The 26989-nt window shown below is 55.5% G+C and overlaps 1 long non-coding RNA gene across 1 annotated transcript in view; it reads left to right on the top strand.

The window, feature by feature from the left end:
* The window catches only part of LOC125184830 (uncharacterized), a 45018-nt gene that overhangs the window by 5912 nt on the left and 12117 nt on the right, over positions 1–26989 (top strand). Inside the window, exons 3-4 of the long non-coding RNA XR_010834807.1 lie at positions 21525–22042; positions 22329–22478. This is a non-coding gene — a long non-coding RNA (uncharacterized lncRNA). The remainder of the gene's footprint in view (positions 1–21524; positions 22043–22328; positions 22479–26989) is intronic.

The raw sequence follows: 26989 nt of genomic DNA, 5'->3' as shown, positions 1-26989 counted from the left end.
AGAACAAAGCCAGACCCCCCGGGAGGGGCTGACCCGCACCCCCCCCCCCGGCTGGCACCTCCTCGTCCTCCCTCCTGTGGGGGCTTTTTGGGGTATGCCCGCAGCCAGGCTTGGCCCTGGAGGCGGCTGGGGTCTTCCCTTCCTGCTACCCACTGTCCTTTCCTCCGCAGTCACCACGTGTGTGTGTCCCCAAGGTGAACGCTTGCAAAGCCGCAGCTGGTCAAAGGCTCTAGAGCAGGCAGCTGTGCCCTGAGCTGTCCACGCATTTTGGCCAATAACTCCATTCTTCCTCCAAGCTGCCACGAGCGAGGCAGGTTTCTGAGCTGGCCCCTCACAGCTGGTGGAGCGGCCCCGCTGCCTCCTGGCAGCAGCAGGAGCTGAGGTCCCTGCGTGAGCAGCCTGGCACACCCTCCCGACAGCCTCGGCAGGCGCACGTCCAGCCTGGAATATCTCGGCCGTGTCCTCCAGCTGGGCTATTTTTGCTTCAAAGTTTGAGGTTAAGTAGATAAAGACAACCTGGAGGTTTTGGGGTCTGAAAGCTGAGAGATTTGTTGCGCTGGGAAAAGTCTGGTAATATGATTTTGGAGTGCTGCAGCTCAGCCAGCTCAGTCTGGGCACTGAAAATGTGTTTCAGTTATTCTCAGCGTGAGCAAGTGCCAATGAGTAAATTTTAGGGAAATGAAATTGTTAATTACAGATTACTGTTGCGAAACTTTGAGACTGGCAAACTCCAGCAGGTGTCAATGGAGCGTGCAGTTTTAGGGGCTAGTTCTCTGCATGCTGCCCCGTACTTAAAGCCAGCTGGGTTTCTTCTCCCTGCCACCTGCGCTCGCTGCGGGGTCTCTACAGCCACCCCTTTTCCTGCACCTAACCTGGTGCCTTTGCTCCCCACCTTGCCACTGTGCAGGAAAACCTAAGGCTGGTCGTACTTCTATGTTTGTTTTATTCTAAGCAACACCATTGGCTTGATAACAATCCTAATACATGTTGTTGGTGCTTAACTTCCAGCATCTACCTCCCTAAAATTCCCTTACAGCTACCCACAGGCATGGACCTGATGCCATCTTTCCATTATCTGACCATACTGAAGGCTTAAAAGCTGCGGCTCTGTAATATTTCAGGAAAAATATCATTTTTAACAGCAAGATGATAAGGCTTCCAGGTTTCAATGGCAGAAGACATGAATGATTTTTTTGCCTAAAGAATTAAACCTAATGAAAATGCAGTATTTCCTTCAGAAACAAGAGCTCCCTCCTAGCCAGAAGGAGGATGGAGAAGGACACGTGCCCCAGATTAGCTACAAACGATCAGACCTGCCAAAAGGCAGAACACTAGCTGTCCTTCTGCAGAGAGGGTTTTGTGTAATCCCGTCGTATTTACTGGAGCTCTGGAGATTCTCCCACTGGAAGCAGATAGGCAGGCAGTGTGGAGGTGGCATTATGCATTTCTGTTTGCCAGAATACCATTATTATAAAAGGAAAATCCTAATTAGTAGAAGTCATGAATTTCTAAAAGTCAACCTATTGGCACGGGCTTGGAGGGGGAGCAGTGCTAATTATTGATTATTTTGATTTACCACTCCCTCCCTGCGCTTGCATCAAAGACGCTTGCCGGGAGGAGCTGCCCGGATGGAAGGTGGGAGCAGGGACTTTTCTTCCCAGCACATCCATCGGCTTCACCCGCTGCGCGGCGTGGCGCCGCCCGGCCCTCGCCCCCCGCTGCATTTCTCGGCGGGACGCTGGCGCAGAAAGCAGCCCAGCTGCGGGCAGCCCCGGCGTGGTGCTGGGGCACCCCGGTGGAAAGATGAGAGCTTGTCTCCTCGTTCCTTGCGGCAAAGAGGTTCTCTCGGAGTGCGTTCGAGCTTTTAATTTTCTAAACGCCGAGCAGAAAGGTGGGAGGACGCAAGTCCTCTGTTTAGCAGGGCTGAGCTGTGAGTGCAGGCTGGGAGGGCGATGCTGCGGCGTCCGGGCAGCTGGACGTGCTGGCGAACCTGCACTGCGCCGGTGAGGACAAAACCTGTTGCCTGCGAGTCAGAGTTACATCTGCGGGCTGTGATGGATGTAAAGCGTTTAAGTCAGAACACAGCAGCCGCAGAATAGCAAGCCAGCCGAGCACTCTTCAATCCACTTTATTGATTTATTCCCTTCACTCCCGTCCCTAATGCTCCTCTCAGCTCTACGTGGCTCAATGCAGCACAAATTAACAGAGCCCACAAAAGCCCTCTGAAGCCATTCCCCTGATTAACAGGTCTGTAGTGCTGAAAGATATCTTCATTTTAATAACCTGACACTAAATGGATTACAGCCATGAAACCGAATTCATGTCGTTCCCCAAAGGGAGAAATGGCACATATTTTTATATGCTGTAGGAATTGCCAAAGATCAGGACAAATGATTCAAATAAGGATCAAAGAGGAGAGAGAAAAGTTAGGAGAGGAAGGACAAAGCTCTGCAGGGGCTCGCTGGGGGCTCTGTGACGGCTGGGTGGCGCGGGTGCCGGTCAGCGTGCCAGGCTTCACCGAGGCTAGCACCCTGCTGGGGCATCCCACCGCTGGGCTGGCATTGCTCCCGAGCTGCTGGGGGTGCCCCGAGCTGGGGCCGATGTGTTCTCACCTCCCCGTTAGAGGCTGGCTTATCAGCCGTGCTCTGCACCAGGGCACTTTCGTTTAGCCTGGAGCAACCCCAGGAGGTGGGGATGAGTCCTGCCGGAGGTGCCCCAGCTGCCATCCCCAGGCCGTTCGTGAGCTTGGCACCGTGCGCAGGAGCCAGGCTGGGAGCAGAGCAGCAGCGGGCAGCAAGCACGTGTCTGCTTCCCAGGTCACCCCAAAGCCCCACTTTCAGTCTCTCACCAGGACTGAAACCCCATAAAATGCCAGTCTGCTCGGTCAGGATGGAACTCTCCCAGCACAGGATGCCTGGACATTATCCAGAGGCCTCAGTTGGGCTCAGACCCCTAGCTGGCCTGCCGAGCACGGGACCCTTGGATGTAACAGCTTGTTGGGCCTCACCGAGCCTTCCCCAGCTCTCCAGGAGAGCACCCAGGCTGCTGGCTGTGTCGGAGGAGCTCGGAGGACGGTGAGCATCTCTTCCTGCCCAGCTGGCCGGGGCAGCTGAGCTGGGAGGCCGTGTTCCCTGCTGTCCTCACCTGCAGCCCTGCTGTCACCCCAGATAACCTAAGGCCAGGGGAAGGGGAGCGAAAGCTCCAGAGCCGGCTAGGTAAAGACAGGCAGATTATAAGGTGTTTATGCTTTTGCAAAATTAAAGTCTTGAAGGCGAGACAGGTTTACATTGGCAAAGAATTAATGGTTTGATGTAGCACAAGGGGACAGCAAGAGCAGAGAGAGGGGCCATCTATCAGTATGCACTGATGGCATAAAGGAAGGAGATGCAGGCATAAATCAGGTCCTGCGCAGGAAATAAGCAGGATGGATGACAGGCAGTAGCTGGTGATCTGTTATTCCCACAGTGCGCCAGAAGATGCAGAAAATGTGGTTGGGTGTTTTGAGACCTCATTTCACTAAGCACACAGTGGTGTCTCCAGGCTGGGTGAAGCCTTCCCTGCACTCAGAAGTGCGCGGTCCCCAGGACAGGGGCAGCAGAGCGGGGATGTGTGTCCCCACTGGCCTACAAGGATGCTGCACCTGTGCCCGGACCCTAACCCTGACCCTATCCCCGTGCCCAGGTGCCACCTCCACATCTGTGAAAGGAGCAAGCCCAGCCCAGCACGACCTCAGGCAGAGGATGCTTCTCCTGCCCCGAAGGGTGGCTGAAATGGGTTGGGGAAGCTCAGGCTGCCCCGAAGGGACCTTTCTGCACATGATCGTCACGGCCAGGCCCTGCCTTGCCCACGCTGGCACCAACACTCTGCTCCTCCTGTTGTCTTTCCATCCATTCCTGGGAATGGGGGCACTCCCCAGGGACGAGGAACCACCGCCGGGCTGGGGTCTGGTCCTGGCGACGAGCCCCATCTCCAGTTTGCAAGTCCCTGCTTCTAAGACTTTGGGCCCAGTTTATCTGGTTATTCTCCAGACCTCCCGGAGCAGCCTCTTGTGCTGCTCCGCACTTCAAAGGGAAATGAAACCTTACACATTTAATTGAAGCCAATTTCCTCCCTGTTGTCGGGTTAGTGAGGGGGGATTAATGGGGGCCAAGGCTCAGTCCTCCGGAGACACCCAAACATTTCAACACGCAGGACGACACTGGAAGGGTGGAAAACACGATGGGGAGCTGGAGGTGGTCGGGGCTGATCAGGAGCAGCTGAGCTACATAAATCTCTGAAGCTATCAGGAGCTGCTACCTCCCACCCCCAAACTTTATTCAAGCTATGCTTTTTGAAGGAAACCTGAAGCAATTATGCTCTCTTTCATCAGATGTCCTGCCGTCAATTTAGGTCCTGCTTAGCGATATCATGGGGAAATGAAGGATGGAGGAGGCTTCTGCAGACTTGTGCAGGGCTGGGACGGGCATGGTGCAGTTCACAGCGAGTCCTGCTCCATCCCTGCTCACGGGGTCGGACACTTTCCTCTCGTCTCAGCTCCATCGGACACCATCCCACCCTCAGCCTGCCCTGGTGCTTGTCTGTGCCATTCCCCAGAGGACGTAGGATGCTTTATCAGGGACAGAAGAGTGATGCTGTGACACGGGACAGCTCGAGCCCTCTGCCCCTTGGCCGTGCCCTGGCCACTGCTGCTCCTGGTGCTCAGAGCAGGGTCAGCCCTGGAGCAGAGGGAACGCCGCAGCTGGGCGCTGCTCCACCCCGCGATAAAGCAGAGCCAGTGACAGATTACATGCTGGCTGGGAAAACTGTGAGATCAGTGTTTGTTTGGACAGTTTAAGGGTTGCTTTGAGGCCCCACGAGAGCCAGCTGCTATCAACAAGCGGCCAGCACAGCCACCGCAGGGACTTCTCGTCCCGGAGGCCCAACCTGCGGGGTCCTGCAGCCTCTCTCCTGACCGGGGGCTTTTCTGGGGGGTTTTCCCACCCACCCTGGGGCCTGGTGCTCTGCTGGTGACAGCTGCGGGGCAGCAGGGACCGCAGCCCTCGGTGCTGCCCTGGGCCTTGATGCTGGGGCAGTCCCACGCCAGGAGCTGGCGCAGAGCCCGCGGTGCCCCCACGTGCCCCCACCAGAGGCATGTGCAAACAGCGCTCACGGCAGGGTGACTTCTGGCCAGGACACCTCCTGGCATCCCAAATGAAACGCAGCTGCTTCTTTTGGGGGAAAATGGGTGAATAAATGGCTGCTGGAGGTGTCAGAGCAGCGGGATGGTGCGGTGGAGCAGGGCAGCTGGGGAGGAGGCTCCGGGAGCGGGCGGGAGGCATCCTGCCTCAGCATCACCTCACCTCTGCTGCCTCCTCCGGGCTGAGGGCAGCGCTGGAGTGGGGACGGATCCATTTCCTACTGACCCGGAGAAAAACATCACCCAGCACCCATCCGCCTTGCTGGCTGCAGACAGGACCCACCGCACATGGGGCACTTACATCTCCACCGTGCCATCAGCGTGTCCCCAGGTCCCCTGGTGTACTGTGGCGTCTTTTTCCAAGGAGGGCTTGGGAATGTCAGCACCAGGAGCTGCTGGGAGCCCCCGGGCTCCATCTGTCTGCGGCCTGGGGGATGCCTGGGGTGGGACAGGGTGCCCAGAGCACCTCGGTCCTCCTCCACTGCGCAGGGTCCCACCTGGGGCTGGACGGGGATTTCTCTCCATCACAGTGCTGCAGACCAGGGCTGTGAGCGCTCAGCCCCCCTGTGCAGCCCCAAACTGCCACCCCCTTGTCCCCACTCATGGGGCCGGCCCCTGCCCCCTGCACAGCTCCTGTTCCTGGGCCCTGTCCCAGCAGTGGAGCACAAACCAGCCCAAGCTGTGGCAGGCAGCGGTGTGGGATGCGGAGCTCGGCCCCTCTCTTTGGGCACTACCTCACCTCTTATTTTTGCTGCACAGACTGAGCCTAAACCCATCCCCTGCTGCGCGACTCCAGCCCACAACCATTAACCCTGCAGCTATAAAACATGACTTGGTGTTTAACAACCACACGGCGAACCACAGAGATACTAAAAACTGCACTGCAATTCCCAAGCCAAGGGCTGCAACTGGCAGTAATTAGTTCCTGCTCAGACAACTTTAGTTGGTGCCACCAGGTGGTTACAGCCTGCATCTCCGCTCCGGCACCACGAGCTGGCTGTCCCCTAACGCCACCCGGCCCCGCACCGGGGAGAGGACAGGCGCTGTGTGGGGACGTGGGCATCCAGGGGCAGCGGGGACGGGGTCCCCTGCCTTACTGCACGGTGTGGGGACGGTTCGAAGGATGGAGGTGTCTCATCCTGCCACCAAACGTAGCTGCTGGCGTGGGATGGATGAGGGGCCATGGAGAAAAAGGGCATTGCATGAGCACTGCTGGGGCTGACTGCTCGCTGCTCATTGACATAACAGTGCGCTAAACGAGGCTGTCCCCAAACAGGCACCCACTGGATGCCTGGGTGGCACTGGGGGGACACCGGGAGGACCTGGGGCATCGCAGGCTCTGTCCTCGGAAACCCCGCACCTGGTCCCCAGACAGGGAGGGAGGAGGAGGCTGGAAGAGGGGAAGGGCAGAAATGACCTCAGCGATAAACACTCCGTGATAAAGCGCCTTTCTGGGCTTTTCAGCAGCCCTTATTGCCCACGGGAGAGTTGAGCCGCATAGAGCGCTTTTCATACGGTACATCCTGCCCGTCCTCCTGCCCGCCCGGCTCCGCCGCTGCCCCTCCGTCTCTCAGCGGCCCGACAGCGCTGGCTTTATTTTTTCAGGGTGGAAGAAAGCAAGAAACCTTTGATGGCAGGAAGCGGTGGAGAATATTTTCTCCTCCTGAAATAAAAGATGAAATTTTCCAAGCATCTCCCCTTCTGCAGCCCCCCCTCCCCGGCCTCCCGGCCTCCCCCTGTCCTCAGCAAGGTGAAGGCTCTGGCAGAGCCGGCTGTCATCTTTTCAACACCTCGTTCTCCGCTCGCCGGGTGCACGGGGAGTGCCTCTTCCTGTTTACACACCTCCGCTCTCAGGCAGGAGGCGAAACAAAAACAGCTTTCATTCAGTGGGGGCAGCGGGGAGCCGCAGCAGCCTGGCCACGAGCCGGACGGCGGTGTCCCTCCTGTCCCTGCACCCAGCGCCCATCGCCCCAGGGGGCCGAGCTGCTCCTCCGGGGGCCCCGGAGTGCTCCAGGTCCTGCTCCCTGCTCCCTGCTCCATGCCGGTGCCTGCCCGGTCCCCGTTAGCACCCAGCACCGTAGGTTGTAACACAATGTTTTTCCAATGATGTGCCTGAGCTCGTTCTGAGGAGCGCAGGGTGCTGAGAGCCTGACCCCTGCGTGCCGTTTGCTCTGCGGTTTGTTAAGGGCTGGGCCCACCCAGCCCTGCCTGTGCACCCCAGGGACGGGGCGAGCAACCCAGCTGCAGCATATCAGAGCTGCCGAGCTTTTAATTGGAAAGAGAAGCTCTCCCACACTTCTCCTCTAAGAGGGGCTGCTCTCTGCCCAAGGGTTTCACCTTGGGGCTGTACTGCAGGGAGTTTCACAACCGCTCTGTGTTTGGGAAGGTGCCGGGGTGCAGCCCCCCAGCACTGCATGTCCGTGTGCGCACCGACACAGCGCACACCAGAGCCGCTGTCCTCTGCTGGTCCCGTGCCCATGGACACATCCTTCTCCAGGTCTGTGCTGTCTTCCAAACCCACTGTACAAAACCCAGGACCAGGGCCCTGTGAAGTGCTTCCCTGGGGTGCGCAGGGTTAGTGCGGAGCTTCTGGAGAGCGATGGCCCCGGCTGCACCTTCCCGTGCAATGTGCAGCACTGGCTGCGGGCAGCACGGGGCAGCAGGGCCAGCGGGCACCTCGCTACGTGCCGAGGTGGGTGCAGGACTGAGCAGAGCTGAGGAGCTGCCTCCAAAGCCAAAGCATTGCTGGGGCCGGCTCCAGGGGGAAGGAGCTCGTGGCAGGCACGTGGTGGGCATCGCTCCTGCGCCCTGCTCCCTGGGGCACGTGGAGGGGAGCGGGCTGAGCTCCTCACAGCTGCCAGCGAGGTGCCTTTATTCATATATCATCAAAGTCACATCTCCTCAGATGTGACAGAAAACATGCGTGTGAAGGAAAGAAGTAAAGTGTGCTGAGCGGGGCGGGATTTTTGTGCTACTTGGGGGACTGTGTCCTACTTTCTGGTGCTTCTTCTCCTCCTGACAATGCTCCAAGGGCGCAGCCCCCGAGGACGCCCAGCCCTTGACCTTCTCAGGGAGGCAGAGCTTGCTCAGATGCAGCCTCCCCAGCGGATCCCGGGCTGGCATCTGAATTAAGGATGTTGATTGCGCTCCGATTCTAATTTACTCAACTCGCTACTAGGAAGTCATCAGAAAAGATGTTTTAAAATCATTCAGGGAAAACTCAGAGCATAAAATTTTAATTGCCACCTTGTGAAATGAGGTTCTCCCGGGCTGGCTGAGCCTGGCTGCCCGACCAGAGGTGGTGGTGTGGGGACAAGGTCGCCGTCTCACCGCGGGGCAGCGTGGGTGGCAGGGGGACGTGGGTGGCAGGGGGGCGGCTGCCGTGCACCTTGACATCCACCAGCAGTTTGGGACGAGCATTTTGCCTCTGACACCAGCAGCAGCCCCAGGTCTGGCACTCCGGGCACCCTGCTCCCAGCACAGCCCAAACTTTCACCTCTTCAGCAAAGCCCTTCTGTACTTGTAACGGGTGCCACCTTCACCTCCAGAGTCCGAGTGAATTATTCATAGTAACCTGTTTAATAGAATAATTCTACTTGGTTTCAGATTGAAAATAGCCTACGAACAGCTTTCAATTTTTGTGATGTAATTCAGACCATAGAATAAAAAATACCTTGTTCCGTGTCCTGAGCAGGACGAATGCCGAATGCTGGTTGTATTGGTGGTGGTGGTGCCTGGGCACACAGCCTGTGGGGTCTGCTACCCCTGCCTGTGCCAGCATCACCCCCTGGGGGCTTGCTGTGGTGACCTGCCTGCACTCTCCTGCAGGGCTGTCCATGCTTTAGAAGGCTTTTTTCCCCACTTCCCCCCCCCCCCTTTTTTTTTTTTCAATAATGAAATCAAGTTATGCTTTCCGCAAGAATGCTATTATATTTGCAGATAAAGCCTGACATTCATTTCAGATTATCTTAGGTAGGGATTTTGGGCAGAAACCCAGAGAGGTCTCAGAAAGTGGAATTAGCCCAGCCCCTGGCTGACATAAGTTCAAGCCCTGCTAATAGATGCTTCTGAGCTGGGCTGCTGCCAGCCTGATCCCGTGCCAGGACACCCTCGCTATGCAGAAGAGGCTGCTCCTGCTCCTCCGGTGGGTGGATAGCATCGTGGTTTGGGTGAGCGAAATCTCCATTCTCTCCCCGTACAGCTCCCTGCATTTGGAACTAATTCCTCAGGCAGCTGTTACAAGCTACTGACTTCAGAAGCCGGGCTGAACAGGGGATAATTATTTCTGCTGCAGCCAAAAATACATTAGACCTTTGGTTTGGCTTTGAATATTCTTATTAAGCATCACAAAACCGAGGATATTTGAAAGAACAACACAAAGCCAGCCCGAACCTCCCAGCAGCCTGTCCCCATCCAGCGCGGGGCGGCTGCTGCGGGCGCCGTGCAGCCAGGCGCAGAGGGGAGCTGTGCGTGCGCATACCTGCCGACCTCACATCAGCGAGTCTGTGAGTGGAAGAGGGAAAGGAAATACATTTGGCATCAAAACGTACTGCCCGTGTGGGGCTCCCTGTGCCATCAGCCCCTAAAGCTGAAGGAAATAGAGCTGGGAGTTCCAGCTCCCTTCCTGAGCTCTGTTTTCCTTTCTCTGTCTGCTGACGAGCATGCTAATACCGCTGCTTGCCCCTAGCAGCAATGACATGCCTGCCGAGCTGGTCTGCAGTGAAGACTGGTCCGTCCTTTTCTCTTGCTCCAAACCCAGCAAGACCTCAAATGACTTCCAGCGGAGGTCCCTGCCTTGCCCCCCGCACCTTTCCTCTGGGCAGAAGGACTAAACGAGGTGCCACAGCTGGCGCGTGCCCTTTTCGGTTCTGTAAGCTCTTCAACTTGTCCAGCTGGCTCCCTGAACACACACAGAGGATGCTAAAAGCCCTTACAGAAGTGCGTCCTCTGCAGAGCCGCTGGCCTGTTCCTGCACACAAAGGACACTTGGATTGAAAGGCTGGGAGCAGAGCTGAGGGGGACCCCATTAGAAATCCCCAGCAGTGAATAAAGTGTTGCCAGTCCACAGGCAAAAACCACATTAGCTCCCCAATGCCAGCAAGGAGTTACTGAGGTCTTGAGATGTTACTCCAGCTCTCTGCCTTCCTATTTACACTGTGCTCCTCTGAGCCCCGGCACGGTGCAGCAGATGAGGGACCATTTATGTCGGAAACGCCACCAGCTTCCTACGTCCTGCAGGGAGACGCCTTCCCCTCTGAGCTCTTCACGTCTGCCAGGCAACGCCGTCCCCATCTCCCTGCCCTTCCCAAGACGCTGCTCCGCTCTCCCAGATGCCGAAAGTGTGACCATGCCACAGGTTTATCTTGCCTCCATTTGACCCACCCGTGACAACGCCTTCTTCCACAGCAGCACAGCAGAGGGAATTAAAGCTCAACAGTGTCTCCATGTCACTGAGCCTTCAATCTGCTGTGCAAATAGCCCTGGTGTGTGGCTTGCTTGGCCTCATCTGCTTGGAATTAATATTAATTCCAAAATGAATGTAGATTGCCATCCACTTTGCTACTCACAGGGACTCAGATTAGGCTATCAATCTCCATCTGAAGCAAAGCACCTCGCACCCTCCCATCCCAGTGCAGACAGACCAAACGAAAACCTGAGATCTATTTTCTGGGTAAATGCTGCTTTGATTGTCCCAAAGTTGGGGCCAAGAGCACGTGCCTGCTGATGGCAGGAAGGGAGGCCGCATAAGTCATTTATTTTTTTCAATTTAAAATACAGAGATGTTCACAGGAAATGTCTGTAAAAACGACAAGGAGCCCCGAACACCTGAAGGCAAGCGGGAAGAGAGAAGTGCTGTTCGTCTGGCACATCAGTGGCCCAGGACCTGGAGAGGAGCCCTGCGCCGGCTCACGATAAATTGTTCCACATGTGCAAAGTAATTCCTGCTCCAGGAGAGGGACCTGGCCCTGGCCAGGTGGAGAGCCAGCCCCTGCGGGGTAAATGCTTAGGGTGTTGTGGGGCTGGCTTCACGGGGACAAGGGGTGTCCCCAGGCGGGTGGGAGTGTGTGGCTGGGGCAGGTTGAGTAAATCCAAGGTTGTGAATGCCTTCTAGCCCCCTATGTCCCCCTAACAGCGGTCAACACATCTCGGATGCTGGGTGACACGTGCTGAGGAAGAAGAGGCTGACTGGCTGAAGTCAGCCCGTCCCCAGCAAAGACACTCTCCTCCCAGAAGAACACCACAAGTTTGCAACTGGAAATCAGAAAATGACTCTGTCTTCCCCCTCATCCTTCCTCTGAGCAAGCTCCTGGTCTTATGCAATTATTTACCTGCTGGTAAGAGGCAAATCAAATATCATTAAGGCAAGCCTAGCAGCAAAGAGCCGGATGCTGGCTGTCAGAACTGCACTTCTCTGCAACGCGATACGAAGCAGCGCGGACGCTCCCCTTTCCCTCGGATACACTCGTGGCACCGCGAGTATCCCTGAGTATCTCCTAACCAACATATCAATTAAGTTACACTTCGGCTAGCGTGTGAGCGCGTATGGCGGTATTGATCCTAAACCACTGCAGTGTGCAGAGTCTATAATAGCTTCAGATGAGACATCCCGGCCAGGGAAGCAGGATCTTCGAGCATCTGATGGATCAATAGCTTTCATAAACCAGACTGAAAAATAGGGGAGAGTAATAATGGTAACAGAAGCGCTGGGCTACACTTACAGAAGAAAAACAATTTGAGGAGGACCAAATAGCAACATTGATCATGCCACTGTTTTCCCATTTTTGTCTTTCTTTGCGAAAGTGTTCAGCAAGCTCCAGACAATATAAACCTTCACTTAAGCCACAGTGCAATTAGATGCTAAACATTGTATTGTTGCTTTTTATGTTTCAAGTGTGCTTACTTAGTGCGCTATTTAGAGATAATCTCGTTTTAATTAAGTAAATCACACGGGCAGCCCCCCTCCTGTCCCTGCACCGACAAATTGTCAGCCCCAGCACCGCTTCTAGGAGCAATCTTCAGCTTTGCAGCTGTGCCCGTACCGCGAGGCTGGCTGGCAGGGCTGATGTCTGGCACAATGCCGTAGCCATCCGTGGAGGTGACGGCACGTTCAGGCATGGGGAGATGTTCCCAGTCCCTGGGCTGGGAAGCCAAGGGGCAGCCTTCGATAGCATCTGCTTGACAGGGGTGACACAGCCCCACGGCAGCTCGCAGTCTGGGAGCAACGAGCACCGGCCGCAGCAGGCTGGAAGAATGATGTGCAGCGCTTTGGGTGAAATGTGTGCTGTTCTTGGCCGTACCTGAGCAGATGATATCTCTTGGAATACACCTGACTCTATTTTTTTTATAGAGATCCGATCTACAGTTGTTGACAGGTTTTGCCAAACAATGTCAGGACCAGGGCACTCTGCAGGATGCACCAGGTGGGGTCTGAGACCCTGGGCTACAGGGGAGTCTTGCACGGAGCGTGTCGGGCAGCCTGTCACGGAGTTCATAAAGTTTATGGAGTCTTTGAGCTGTCAGTGTCTGTCTGATCCTTCATCAAGGCCTGCAACAAAACTGCCAGGGAAAATACATTTGCTAGTTAGAGGCAGCTGGTGGAATAACGCAGGGTGCCAAATACCTGGGCAAAGCTGGCAGTGGGAACGGTAATGGGGAGGTGACCTCATCAAGAACTGGGCTAAATCCAGGGAATTTTAGATTTAAAAGGAACATTTTGCAGAAAAACTGTCATGGAAGTTTCCATACGTATAGAAGCAATCAAAACACAGCTCTGTGGTTCAGGAGGGTTTTATCGCCCATCCAGAGAAAAATCACGCCTTGTCACAGTAACAGGCAGAGTTACTCCACGGAAGTACCGCAGAGATGTCCTGAGACTGCAAGGCAGGTACAAGGCCCAGGGAGCCCCGGCAAAAGACGAGATGTCAGGGGGTGCCAGAGCCGGCCCTCTTCATGCCGTGGGCAGGATCACGCTGTCTCCATAAATAAGTTGCTGTTAATGTCTCCCCGTCCCTGTCGCAGCTGAGGGCAGCGAAGAGCGATGGCGCTGACGACTGGCACAAGCAACGCTCCCTGCCTCGAGCCTCGCGTTCACCTGGGCTCGGGGCCCTGCTTTGGCTCGCCCCGGACCTGCACCTGCCCCGCTGCGGCAGAGATCTCCCAAACCGAGCCCCCGTCGGCCGCCTCGGTACTGCTCTGTTGGGCTGGGACAGTCCTGGGAGAGGTTCAGCCCTTTGAGCTCCACCCGGCTAAAGAAACTCCTGAAATCTCTTTTTCTCCCCATTGCTTCAATCCCACGCACTCCACGGAGCCGCAGGAAAAAAAGTGGCCATCTGTTTGGAGTTTGCTTTGAAAAGCAAAAGAAAGCAGTCTCCTCGGACAGCATCTCCCAGAACCTGTTACTCATCCGCTGATCCTCCGCAGCCTTGGCACAGGGAGCACCTCAGTAACGATTTTTCAGAAAGCCAGAGTCCAGGAGAGACCCCGGTTTACAATTATTCTTCAGTTACATAGGTAATTTTAACTGGGATTAGCTGATCCTGTAAAGTAATTGAAGCCAGGAGGTCTGGGGCTGCTGCACTGTTATTATCACCATATGCCATTGGAAAAACAATGGGTGATGGCTGTCTTTTAAAGTGGTTTTCAAAACCCTCTAATTCAGGCTTTCCAGGTACGAAAGGAGAGTGAAATTTGACAGGCAGGGACGGGGAGAGGGATGGCTCTAGAGACAAATGAACAGAAAAACAAAATGGATCAAGGCGGACAAAGGGGGCGTTTGGAGAGGCGGTGAGGAGCGGAGCTGCTCCCTGGGCCGAATTCCTGCGCAGACAGCAGGGGCGCCTCGCTCGCCAGCCTGATCCCCGTGCAAAATTCATGGCTGCTTCTTCTGGGAGGGCAGCACTCCTCCTCCGTACCTTCCGATGAAAACAGCTATCCGGTGACTAACGTGGTGCGACCACCTCCCCTCGCTGTCCCGTGATGCTCGGGTATGTTTGGTCCCCCAGCCTGGCAGTGGCGCTGGGCCAGCTCACCGAATGGGGGGGTCCTGAGCGCGTTGCTGAGCTGAGGAGGTGCCCTGTGTCTCTGCCCGGGGCTCAGATGTCACCCTGCTGCTTTTACTGCCCAAATTGTCCACCTGTGGGTACCCCGGGATAAATTGCTGCAATCCCAGTGCCCTCAGGTTAGGAGACGCTTGCAGTGCAACAGCAGGACCAAGGCCCTGATTTCGCTAATAACAACCCGAAACATATTAGACTGAAATATATCTGTTTGTTTAATAAAAATGTAGGAATAATGTTTTAGGACAGGTCAGATGCAATTAAAGTGTTTACTTGCTTCAGGTCTGGGGGACATTCCCGTGTAATCAGATTACGGCGATTCCCCGTCAGGTCCAGTTTTGATCCCGAACTACTTGTCAGGGTCCCTTTAACTTTACAATAGAGGGGGTACGAGCCCAAAACACAATCAAGTGAATACAATAAAAAAACAAGAGAGACTTCTGCTGGAATTATAAACAGCAGCGATTGCCGTGATTTCGCCATAATCAAGGCCAGGCAGGGCCCCGTCTGTTGCTATTATCTCTCCCAGTAATCCCCAATGTGTTTCCTATTTGTGCTGCTCGGTCTCCACGTGGTGCCGGAGCAGCCGGGGCGAGCCCCCCGCACAGGGGCCGGGCAGCAGCAGCATCGTGCCCTGAGTCCCCCCCTCCTGCTCCTTGTTGCACCGATGTTTGTTTGGCCAAATCACGGCCCGGCAGTTTTAATGTTTGTTATTGGCAGTGAGTTATTCCTTCCCCCAAAAGCTGCAGCTCACCCTTTCTGGCAGCAGAAGCAGTGCTGAGGGCAGCGGGTGAGCTGGCACAAGCCGGTGCCGACCCTTACCCGGGCGCAGGGCTGGGTCCTGCCCTGCAGCGTGGCAGCACTGCGCCTCCAAAGCAGCTGAGGCTGCGACCAGCGGCTGCTGGCTCGGGAAGAAAAGCCTGTGAAAAGGGGAGCCCGAGGTGGCTGGGAAGGTGAAGCAGCTCTTCTGCCCCTTTGTTCCCGGCAGGGCAGACAAGCAGTGGTGTAGCAGTGCCTGTGCAGGCAGGGACGGAGCCAAAAAGTGCTGAAGGTCAAACCTGGCCACCCTGGCAATGGGAAGGTTAATGCAGGTGGGAGAAAGGAAAGGGAAGGAATGGGTGAGGAGCACGAAGTGGGGTGAAGAATCTCCTTCACAAAGCCCACAGGGGGGATTACAGCATCCCAGCTCGGAGCAGAGACCTGCTTGTGTTACTGTCTGGAGCAACTGGTCTGAAAGGTCTCTGCACATCTCAGCGGAGCTCCAGATGGATGCAGGCTGGTGTTTATTTGACGCACGGTTTTTGGCTGTCTGCTAGCCAGCAGTGCCAGGTTAACAGCCCATTTCTCAGTTCTTAAGTAATCCAAACAGCTGTCACTTTGCTGATGGGCTGAACATCCCACGCAGCCCTTACATCCCGCAGCTCCTGACACAAGGTGAGCCGGGGCAGGCACTGACCTTCCTGGGGGAGACGAACCTCCCCTTGCCTCCCTGTGTCCTGGGAGCGGCCCTGCAGAGGACAGGGGATGTTTCCCATCTTTCAGGACACCTCCTCTGCTGGCAGCTTTGCTGACAATCCCCTCGTTTGGCCAAGTGTGGGCTGCCCCTGCGAGCTGAGCTCAGCGAGTGCCAGGCAGCGCCCTGCTCGCCGTCATGCCACGGTAAATCCCAGTGAGCTGCGCTCCGAGGCACCCGGATTTACAGCTGAGGGTAGATCACGACCTGTCCTCTCAAAGCAGTGCCTTTCCACAGCTCAGCAGCTCACAGCTTCCTTTCAAACGGTGGGATGAAATGTCCCAGACAAGCATTTCTTCATGTTTTTTTAGCACCTGTCTCGAAGCAGCAGGTTTACCCCAGGGGCTGCGTGCAGGAGATGCGCTGCTCCTTAGCCGTGCTCGGGAAGCGTGCGGTAAGAGCTCAGCAGCCCGTGTGCCTGCAGTTTAATTAGCTGCACCAACCGAAGCCTGAGAGGAAAAATCTGCGAGGCTGTAGCTGAATTTAAACTTTAATCTGCTCGGTCCAGCTTTGCTTCCTGTTGTGCACCAGGAGAGACGCTTTTGGAAAGCAGGAGCCGTGCAGGAGACAGCGGCTGGGCCCAAGCACTTCTGCAGGCCAGCCCTGCTTCTCTACCTCTTGCCGTTGCGATTATTTTTATCCACCCTGCATGTTTTATTAGGCAATCAAAGTAGCCGGTACTTTTATGGGACACTGATTCATCGAGCTCAGGTACAATATTGCTCCAAGACTCGCTTCCACTCTCCGAGCAGGGAACTGAGCCAGCAAGGCAGGAGGGGACCCAAGAGCCTGGTCAGGCCCGAGGATGAAAACAGTGCTGACATCCAATTATTCGGTTCCAGTGACTTAGAAAATGATGGGCCATCACATGCAGCCCGTGTAGGTGGGTGTTACTTCCCAACAAAGGAGGACAAGCATCAGGCTCCTTGCCGAGCCCGTTTGCACAAGTCAGAGCAGGAAGCAGCCGTACATGCCACAGAGCATGAACCGTGCGGCTTCCTGCGAATGCCAGGAGAAATGATGCAACTCGGCTTCTTTAAGCAATAGCTGTGCTTGTTTTTCCTTTCCCCTTCTCCCGGTAAGGTCGGCATCGCCCAGAAGGAAGAGGTTTTTCAATTTGTGAAAGACTCCGTTTCCACTCGCCTGCTCTTCGTGGCAGAGCCAAACCTCTGGTGGCCTCTGCCCAGTGCTCCTGAGCAGCAGGGTTGTGCTCGCCTGGGCTCGGGCAGGAGCAATTCCCACGTCCAGCACCGCTCCTGGGCTGCACCCCACGCACTCGCAGCTTCCTGCAGGCAGGCAGTCCAAAAAAAAAAAAGAATCAGATAACCTGAAGTAATAGATGAATCGAAGGAAAATGTGATCTGTTCACTGGCAAACTGTGAGCAATGTCAGCAGCAACATTCTGTGAGTAAGCTATCCATCATGGATTATTCATTCATCTAGACGAGTTACCAGGAAAGATAGCATAAAGCTGAAAATGTTCCACTGCCAATTATTTATTTAAGGGATGTGCTTCTCAGCAGGCTCAGAGCACTCGAGCAAATGTTTCTCCTGCTTTCCTTTGGAAAGTCCATGGCACTGCCTATCAGCAGAGAGAGGAAATCTATGCTGGTGCTCAGCCCGCGTTCCCCTCCGTCAGGTTGCATCACCTTCATCCTGAGCTGCCCTGGTGTGGGTCCGTTCTGAACAATGTTTCTTCCTCTTCGGTGTTTGCACCCTTCGGATATTCCTAGAGAGATATTACATCCCCTGTTAGTCTTTTCTGAGCCTACCTTTAAGTATTTACCGCTTTTAATCTTTCCCCATCAGCCGGTCCCTCCTGCCGCTTCATCATCTATGCCATTCTCCAAATTCCCTCCAATTTGTCTACGTCTTTCTTGTTTATGATTCCATGATCTCATTTAGCATTTGATTTCTGCCAAAAATAAAATTGAGCTTGATTGTTTTCACTGATGACTGAAGGAGACATGAATTGTTGCTTGGAAAACAGTCCTTGAGACAGCAATATATGAAAGAGAAGAAATAAAGGCAGCTCCATCAGGCAGACAAACACACAGATAATATCACGTAGGCCAGCTTTGGCTAGATTGAATCTCAGAAGTGCGGCTGGTACGTGATGACAGTAATAGCCACCACTATTAGAGTGTTTAGCTTTTAAACAGAAATGTGAGTTATAACTCAGGCCCCAGCATAAATCACAGGGCCATGAAAATCTTACAAATGCATGCCCGCGCAATAAGCCGATGTGAAATTCCATGTCCTTGGTGAAAGCAGCACAATTGCAACTTCCTCTGTACAGGGAAATGTGTGTGCTCAAGTCAGATCCAGCAATTTGGCTCCAGGCACGTCACCGAGACCTTTGCTTGGAGCGTTATAATCTTTTTGGGAAAGGAACGTTTGAATTGCCACGCGGTCGGGGAAGAAAGTGGCAAGGGCAGAGCCAGACTGCGGAGCTGTCTTAACCCGACGCCGAGCACCCAGCGCGGCCGCCCCAGGACAACCCCTCTGAGGATGGCACCACACCATCGGTGTGCAGCAGAGGGCTGCCCACGACGCTCGCCCCGCAGTCCCTGGGTCCGAGGTCTGAAAGTGCCCACACATGGGGCAGGAGCTGGGGGCTGCTTTCCCCTGGGAAGAATCCCCCTTCCAGTGAGACCCCGCGAGGAGTACGCTGCGTCTCAGGGGGATTTCCATTTAAATGCTCTTTGGCAAAATGCCCTTAGAAAGCTGCTGACGCCTCGTGGAAAGCTTTGACAAACATGCTAATTAATTAGAAACAATGCAGCATCTCTATCGGATCGCGGAGCCCCCATGTTTCCCTCCCTCGCGTTCCGGCACCACCAGAGACATTTGCATGACAAGAGGGCAGCTTTGTTCCTGGGGCTCTGGTCCCTTCCTGCTGCTTATTCCTCCACCTGAAGCCGGTGTGGGACACCCCGGGCATCCCCACAGCAGAGGAGCAGTGATGGAGGAGCCCTCCTGACAGCCCCCGGGGACAGTGAGTACGTGACACCCCCAGGACCGGGACCAATTAGGGACGGGGCAGTTCATTAGCATTGGTACTGTGCGCTGCATGAGCTGCAGTAGTGCTGCAAGGCTCCCATCGAGTCCAGGTGTCCCATATGCTGGGCAGGTGTAAAATTACTGTAAAACACGGTCCTTGCTTCTGCAAACTCAGTTTTACATCAGGCTCCCCCAAAAGACGGAGTGGTTCAGAAAGGGGAGGTACCCGGTTATTTGTCATTGCTGCTGGGGGCTCCCAGCCACCTCCCCCGGCTGCTGCAGCCCCCCAGCTGTATGGACATGTCCCAGCCTGACCGTGAGCACCATAAAACCCCGTGGCACCTCCTGGGGCTTTGTTGTGATTTGGGTCGTTTTGCTGCTGAGAAGCGCAGGACCGGGAAGGGACACGGTGGGATCTCGTCACTTCCCGCAGGTACGGGCGACCTTTTGGATGGTCACGAAATATCCCTGAGCTTCCCCAGCAGGCAGTAAAAGATGCTGAGGGAGCCAAAGAGCAGCTTTCTGCTCCTCAGATGGTCGTGCAAGGAAGGACTAATGATCTCTGCTGGAGAGTGGGAGCAGGGGGGGGACCCTGCTATTAAACACAGCAGAAATCGCACTAGAGCAAACCGTCACTCAGGGTGGCTCTGCCCGGCGATCCCTCTGCTCCCCGCGTGCCCGTGGAAGAGCCTTCATCCCGCAGCTTCTGCTGCCACTCGGCTCTCTGCTTGAAACCTAAATAATTCATCGGGGCGGGGATCTATGGAGAAATGGTGGGTTTGTGCAGGGGCTGCTGGAAATGTTCCCGTTGCTCAGGGGTACAGCGACAAAGTGATGAAAGAGGAACGTGATAAAGGGAAAAAGCATCGCGGCTGAGCCACACTGCTGGGATTTGGAGTGTTCCCACCCGGCGAGGGGAAAGCAAGCAAACAAACACAGTAACTACAAGTTGACAACAAAGCAGAGGGGTAGCAGCAGCCGCAGTCCCAAGCTGGTATCAATCAACCAGGCCTGGCAGGAACATCCCTGCTGCAGGTGCAGCGACGTGCGTGTCTGCCCGTGGGGCGTAGGGATGTGCCCGAGACACTTGGTCCTGGGTCAGGAGAGGCTTTAAGAGGAGACAACCCATAGGCGCTCACTTCCCCAAACCTCAATTCCTCCTTTTTCCTAGACAGGCAAGACCAACGTGGCTCTTTGCATTGCTTTGCATCTGAACAAGGGATTAAATGTCCACAGTGACTCAATGCACACTGGAACACTTCCAGAAAGTCAGCAAATTTGCACTCCCTCTCCCTTTAAATGCTTTGGCTTCCTGCAGGAAAATGAAATCCATTAACAAGTTCCACCCCTGCTCCGAATTCAAGGCTAGAACTGTCAATGCTTAGGAACGAGCTAAATGGAGGGATTTCCATAACAATCAACAGCTACAGCATTAATCTATAGTCATATTAACCTGGGATGACAAGGACACGTCTGTCTGTTCTCTCTAATGTAATCTGCCATTATACTCGGACTCCATTGAAGTCTGCTTTGTAGCATGCATTTGGCTGTGATCAGCTAATCTCTCTGGCTTTAAGCACAGCTTAGAAAAGGGAGCGAGGGAGACAGACAGAACAAAGTGATTAATATGCATGCGTGTGTGCTTAGCATGTGGCTGCCGCTAATGTATGTGCGAGCATGTGCACTCGCAGCGGCCGCTCGGGGCGGTGTGCCCGTGCCGTGCTGCACGGGGCGTTGTGCTTGGCTGCGAGGCGTCAAAGTGCACCTCAGGCAGACGGGGATGGACGGGGGCAGACACGGATGGAAGGGGGCAGACACGGGCCCTGCATTTTGGCGGCCGGGGCTCCGGGGACACACGGCTGGGCGTGAGCATGACGTGCGTGACGCATGCCGGCGGGTTCGAGGCTCGTGAGCGCGGTTTGTGGTGGTTTCAGGCAGCCTCTGGCTCCCCGAGCCGCCTGGGAGGCACGCTGCCTGCTGGCCCCAGGGGCTTGCGGGCAGGGCATGCTCCTGGGCCTGGTCCGTGCTGGTGGCCAGCAGCAGCTCGGGGGGATGGAGAGGTGGCCGCCCCTTGGGCACTTCACAATGCCACCTGCGGGGATGGACAGCCCTGACTGTCCCTTCGCTTTCTCTCAGCTTTCTTTGTTAATCTTCCTGAAGAAGCACCTTCTCCGAGCGTGCAGGATGCCCTGAGCCTGCTTCTGGATTAGGAGGTGATTACAGAGCGGCAGTGGCTCACACCAAGGCACCCCACACCAAATGGGCTTATGGGGTCAATTACATTCCCAGCGCTGCTTCCAGACAGCTCAGACGATGCCGTGATATCAGCTCCCACCTTCTGCGAGGAGCCCATTGCCAGGCGGGGATTAGAGCCTCCGCTGCTGCTGTGGGGCAGGCACCGATCTGCTTGCTTTGCCACTGGTTTTTAATGGTTGGAGAAGCTCGTTGAGAAGGGCAAACCAGCTGGGGGGAAGGACTCAGGGGAGATAAGCATTGGAAAAGGTGCTCCTCCGCTCCCAGCACAGAAAAAGTAACCGGGAGGTCCGGTGTCCTCGTGCCCAGCTCCGTGCCTTCAGAACTCATCTTCCTCCACCTCTGCCCCTGCTCAAGCATTTCCCATCGGGGCCGGGCTTTCTCTGTTTCTGTTCTGTCACTTTGGACGAGGGGGTGGAAATCGGAAACTCTGATTCACTGGGATCTTTGCACAGAAACTTTACACGCTGGAACAATTAATTATCCATTAAAACCTTTGTCTGTGTGTATCTTATTGTTCCAGGCTCTTATTGAAGCCACTCAGCGAAACCGTCGGTCTGCCAGCATTCGAGTGTGGTTAATCAACTAACAAGCTTATAAATACAATGGATGCAGCAACGCTTTGCTCTCCGAGGGCTCTGTTGCCGAAGGGTCTCAAGCCACTTCAGGACATGTCGGATTAGCTCTGGCTCTCACCACGGCTGCGGGAGCCGAGGCGCGATGTTCGGGGCGCACGGCACAGACGCTTCCTGCCCAGCCCTGAAATCCCCACCTGGGGCTCGGGATCCGTGTCTCAGACTCCAGTCCCACCTCTTGCTGCCCTAGGAGGAGCAGTCGTATTGCAACACCTGCCCAAACACGGGGCACGTTCCCGGCTCCAGCAGCTGGCAGAGGCCGACTGGTTGTACTGGTCCCACTGGGCAGAGCGGGGCTGCGGCCTGCCCCGACACGGAGCCTGCTTTGGGGCCGCACAGTGGCGCGAGGCTGAGTCAACGGGGCAAGGCTCTGCGGAGGAACCTGGAAAGTTTCCCCTTGTCTGAGGTTAGGGTGACCCCTGTGCCTTGGAAAGCGGTTCTGAGGCTGCGGGGTGGGCAAAGTCTGGGAAAGCGGTGCTCAGAGGGAAGCAGGTGGAAGCTGAGATCGTTAAGGAGACATTTAATGATAGAAAATGTCTCTCCGTTGTATTTAGGCCGTAATTACAGAGGCCGTAAAGGTATTTATTTCCTGGCGATTAATGGCAGGCCAAGGAGAAAAGTCTCTCATCAACGCTGTTCTAAGTTTCAATTATTTTTTTCAATTATGTTTATGTTTTCTTTGCCACTTTCAGGAACTGCCCGCGGGCGCTCGGCCTGCCCAGCACCCGCTGCTCCTTGCACCAGGACGGAGAAGGTCGGGAGACAAAGCCGCACAAGTCGGAGAGCTTAGGATGAGCCAGGAGGATCAGAGCAGCCAGAGAATGAAACGTTTAATTGCAAAGGTGGGTGACGGGGCCTTTATGCAACCATCAGTCAAACTTGGAGCTTTCAGTGCAGTTCCTAATGGGCCTGGCTGTGCCGATGGCCTTAGGGCCTTGCTGTGCCTGCCTGCCACCGCCCTGCCGTGGTGTGGAGGTGGCTCTGTGTGCTCTGGGGTGGGAAGAGGCTGCGGGAGGAAGGGATCTGCTCCCATGCCCAGCACAGCAATGGCCAGGAGTTCTGTGGGGGCTCAGGGCTGCCCAGGGGAGTTTGAGCAGTGACAAACGGGAGAGAAAGACCCAGAGAGCAACCTCAGGCTTCCAAACCCACAACTTTTTCCTAGCGTTTTTGCCACAAACTTCCCAGCCTGTGCAGCACTCAGAGAGCAGCAGAGATAAGAGCATCTATCAGCTTGAAGAGGCTCAAACAGATAAGCATCTCGCCTTGAACTAGCAGATAAACGTACGTGCTGGGAAGAGCACATCACTAGCACATGGGGGCAGGCACAGCCCTGAGCCTGGGTGCGCTGATGTCTCTTTGGAGAGGTATGCAGGGGCTGTCCCGCACAGAAGAACGGTGTAAGCTATCTTCCCAAACCCTGACCAAAATGGGGGAAGCACAACAAGGGCAGAGATAAAAGAATCAGCATCCCCTGCGCCTTCCCAGTTACTCACCTTGGGCAGGATTGGTGCTGCAGCCTGGTGCCAAGCGAACGACCTGCCCCGCGTGCGATGCCCACCGGGAGCATCCTCAGCCTCTGCACCAGGCACGGGGCCGGGGTGGCCAAAAGGAGCTGCTGGAGGCTCTGACAGCCCCGTGTGATGCTGCTATAGTGTGCTGCTGCTGCCCTGCAAGTCACAGTGCTCCCGGGGCTCCCTGAGCCACCAGGATGGCTGCGGGCATCCCTTTTAGTCCCGCACAAAGCGGGGGCAGAGTCCCAGGCACCTCCAACAAGCTCCACGCCGACTCACTCTGCTCAGGTCTGTGCAGTCATATGGGGCTCCGTAAAGGGGAGAGCAACACCTGCTGATCTGCAGCATCGGGGCAAGCTGGGCAGGAGGAGGAAGCACCGAGATATACAAAATGCTCACTAGTAGCTTCAGCCAGAGCCCAAGTCTTACTGTCCTTGGGGAGAGCAGCCCCAGCCCTGGCACGGCCCCGGCACGACCGCCTCCACCGGCCCCACAGTGGCTGGCAGGGATTTCTGCGCTGGAGGCAGGTTTGCAGGTCTTGCTAGCCGTATAAATGAGCAAATAAAATGAACATTAACAACTTGTGCGCAGTTATCGCAGTTTCCTGTCCTAGATAATTGCCCCATTTTAAGCGCGGCAGCGTGGCAATTGTTATTTGCAATGTTTATACAGCAGAGAAGGTGAGTGGCACTGCACAGTCAAAAATTATTGCCGGGACATAAAAATGTCTTCAGCTACTAAAGCAGTGACATTTCACTTCATGTTTGCCGTTGTGCCCCAGCCTGAGGAACAGCTCCGGGGGCTCTGGCCCCAGGGCCGGTGGCTGTGGCCCCCCGGGGCGGGTGCACAGAGACATGAGGGGCTGCCTGGCGGAGCCTGGAACAGATTTGCTGACTCTGGGAGCATTTTGTGTCCGTGTTTCAGCTCTGTTCCTTAATGAGGGAAGAAGCACTTCTCCCTGAACTGCCCTCCCCCCATTTCCAAGCCAGGTGTAGACATGATTTATTGCATTGTTTAGTCATTATTCTCAGTTACCCAATTATGTTTTTTAAAGTTAAAAATGCAAGAACTTTGTTGTGGCTGCATCTGGGGATTCTGCAGCATCTGGAAGATGGTAAGAAGAAAAAAAACACAGAGGAAACCAAGAACAACAACACCAGCAGCTTCTTGTGCGCTACCTTTCAGCGTATCTCGCTGCTGGCTCGCAGTCAGGAGATGATGGTGCTCCTCGCCTCGACCCCACGGGTCTCCCCACGCGGCTGCCAGAAGCCGGGCTGACAGCAGCAGCAGCGAGCCTGCGAGAACCTGGTGCATTTGGTACTGCTTAACAGAAAGCTCCTGTTATTGTGTGAAGGCAGAATAATCGCCGGGGAGCTTTCAGGACAAGACAGATAGCACCGAGAACCTCTGCTGACTCCAACACTTCCCATCGTTAACTTTCCTAGCTGTGCCACGCTTGGTCACAGCCACCGAGTTTTACCTGCGAGGACAGCTTCCTGAGGGGTGGCCGAAGCCAGCAGAGCCTCCAGCTCCCATCGTGTCCCTCGATTTGTGGAACACAGCACTGAAGTAGCTGGGTCCCAGAGGAGGAGGATGCCGGAAACTCGGTCCGTGAGCAGGCAGCTCCTGGGGTGCTCAGACACCCGTGTCCTCAGGACAGCACCTTCCCCGGGTTAACCTGCCCCGGTTGGAATCAGGTCTTTCAGCTGTCCCAGGGCTGGAGCTGGAAGGGATTAGCAGTCTCCTTGCCACGTAGCGTGGGCAGAAGTGTGCGCTCTTCATTGCCGTGCTGCCTGGTTGCTCTGCAAGCCAGTTCCTTTGTGCACTTGGGTGACCGGGCTCCGTCACAGAGCCTGCCATGCTGCAGTAAGTGTATGGACTGAGGTCTTCTTCTCAGGCCCTGGCTGCCCAGGGAAAGCTCTCGCCGATATCAGTGGCTGCAGGATCACACCTGGAGGCCTGGAAAATATTTCTGAAGATTTCTAAATCCCAAAGCCAATGCAACATCTGATCCCAGCCCCACAAAACCACCTCCTCTTCTGCCAGCCTCTGCCCAGGCTTCAATCTAGGGGCTCTCACTGGCATGTGAGTTCTGATCCCCAGAGTGTGGGGGTGTCTGGAGGACCACTCACTGCTAAAGGTTTTGTTTTCTCCCATGGTAAAACACTGGGAGCTCTGGGCGGTGGGATTGCAGAGCAGATGAAGACAGATCCCTGAAATCTGTCCAGCTGGGAGCAGGACTCTGGTTGCTCCTGACTAGCAGTGGGAAGGCTGTTAGCACTCAGCTCAGATCAACATTTCATATTTAAGACTGATCAGAAGGAGGAACTGATGAAACTCTCCCAGGTGTGTGTCTGGCTCCCAGGCTGACAGCACCAAGGGTGACAAAAGTGCTGGGTCCGCACCGTGACCCTGGCAGCGGTGGCTGGAGCAGCCGAAAGCTGCCCCGAGGTGCCCACACCGCACCTCTGCCGCCTGCTGCTGCCTGCGGGCTGCTCACACAGCCTGGCAGGCCAGGGGGTCTCCGTGGCCCGCTTCTAACAGCAGCCGAATTAATTAAAGGCGATGTGAAGACAGGCTGGGGGGAGGGAGAGGGGGAGAATAATGGCCCTGATTTGCTAATGTGGGTATTTTTGCCTCCAGTCTTCGCATGTGAAGCGCTTTGCATTCTCGCTGCTCAGGCGTTCCTCGGGTGCGTGATTATTTTTGGCTGTTTGCTGATGCACCAATTCCTTCCTGCCGCTTTCCAGGTCAGGTCCCAGCGCACACGGGAGCTCCCAGCCCCTTCCCTGTGCTTTCATCTCCCTGTCCCCATCCCCAGCAGCCCCCCGCAGCAGGGCAGGCACGGCTGGGGCTGTGCGGGGCGCGGAGCCCCCTTGTTGGCAGCACTGCCCGGCCTCGTGCTGCTTCGTGGGGCTGCAGCCGGGTGAAACGCGGGCTGGGGTTTGCTGGTGTGAGCACCCAGCTTAACGGGGTGCTGCATTTACCCGTGTGGGATGCGACGGCAATGGGGCTGTGTTCAGGTCCCGTGCCCGCCCCCAGCTCTCAGTGTGCTCTGCTTCCCTCGGCGTCGCCCTGGTGAGCTGGAAATGTCACCCCTGCCGCTGGAAACACGTGTGCCTGCAGAGCCGAATGGAGCACCTAATTAGGATGGAAAAAAGATGTTTTTTTTCCTGCCTAACCACATCATGCCCCTCGAAGTAGGCAATTGATCAGCTCTGTCGATACGTTCAAAGACCAGCGACTTGGTTCACAGCCTCTTTACAATTGTAAATGGGCTAAACCTAAATAAAAGGACCCTAAATCATCTAAATTAAAGCTCTGAGGACAGTGCAGTGCCGCAGTCTCATAGCAAATAGCCATAATCTCACTGTTTTTTTCGCAGCCCTGCTGCTGAATTTAGGCAGGGACCTACTTCTGCCTTAGCTCAGGGCACGAGCAGGTTTGGGGGAGCTGCAGAAATCTCCTGTAACGTTACACGCTGCGGCTGGGTTCACGGAAAGTCCAGGTCGGTGGTGGCCAGAGTGACAAGTGTGTGTGAAGCAGGGTGTGTTTGGTCCTCCAAGCTGCCCCAGGCCCAGGGCCAGCCCCAGGACACGTGGGCACGGTCTGCCTTCCCCCTCCAGCCTGGTGATGCAACCCTGTTTGCCGTGGCAAGATGTTTCCCCTGCCTGCCTGTCTCCCTGCAAAGCATTTCCCAAGCTCCAGTGAGTGCGAGAGAGCTTTATTTAATTATTTATTTTTCTTTATTTACTTTTTATTTATTTCTCACGGCAAATTTGGCCTATTTTGTCCATGGAAGGGTGACCACCCTCGCTGTAACCACCCAGTGGCTGGTGCAC

Source organism: Anser cygnoides, chromosome 13 (assembly GCF_040182565.1).
Source record: "Anser cygnoides isolate HZ-2024a breed goose chromosome 13, Taihu_goose_T2T_genome, whole genome shotgun sequence".
NCBI classification, from domain to species: Eukaryota; Metazoa; Chordata; class Aves; order Anseriformes; family Anatidae; genus Anser; species Anser cygnoides.
Note: the sequence above shows the minus strand (reverse complement) of the source record. Positions and strands in the feature narration are given on the sequence as shown.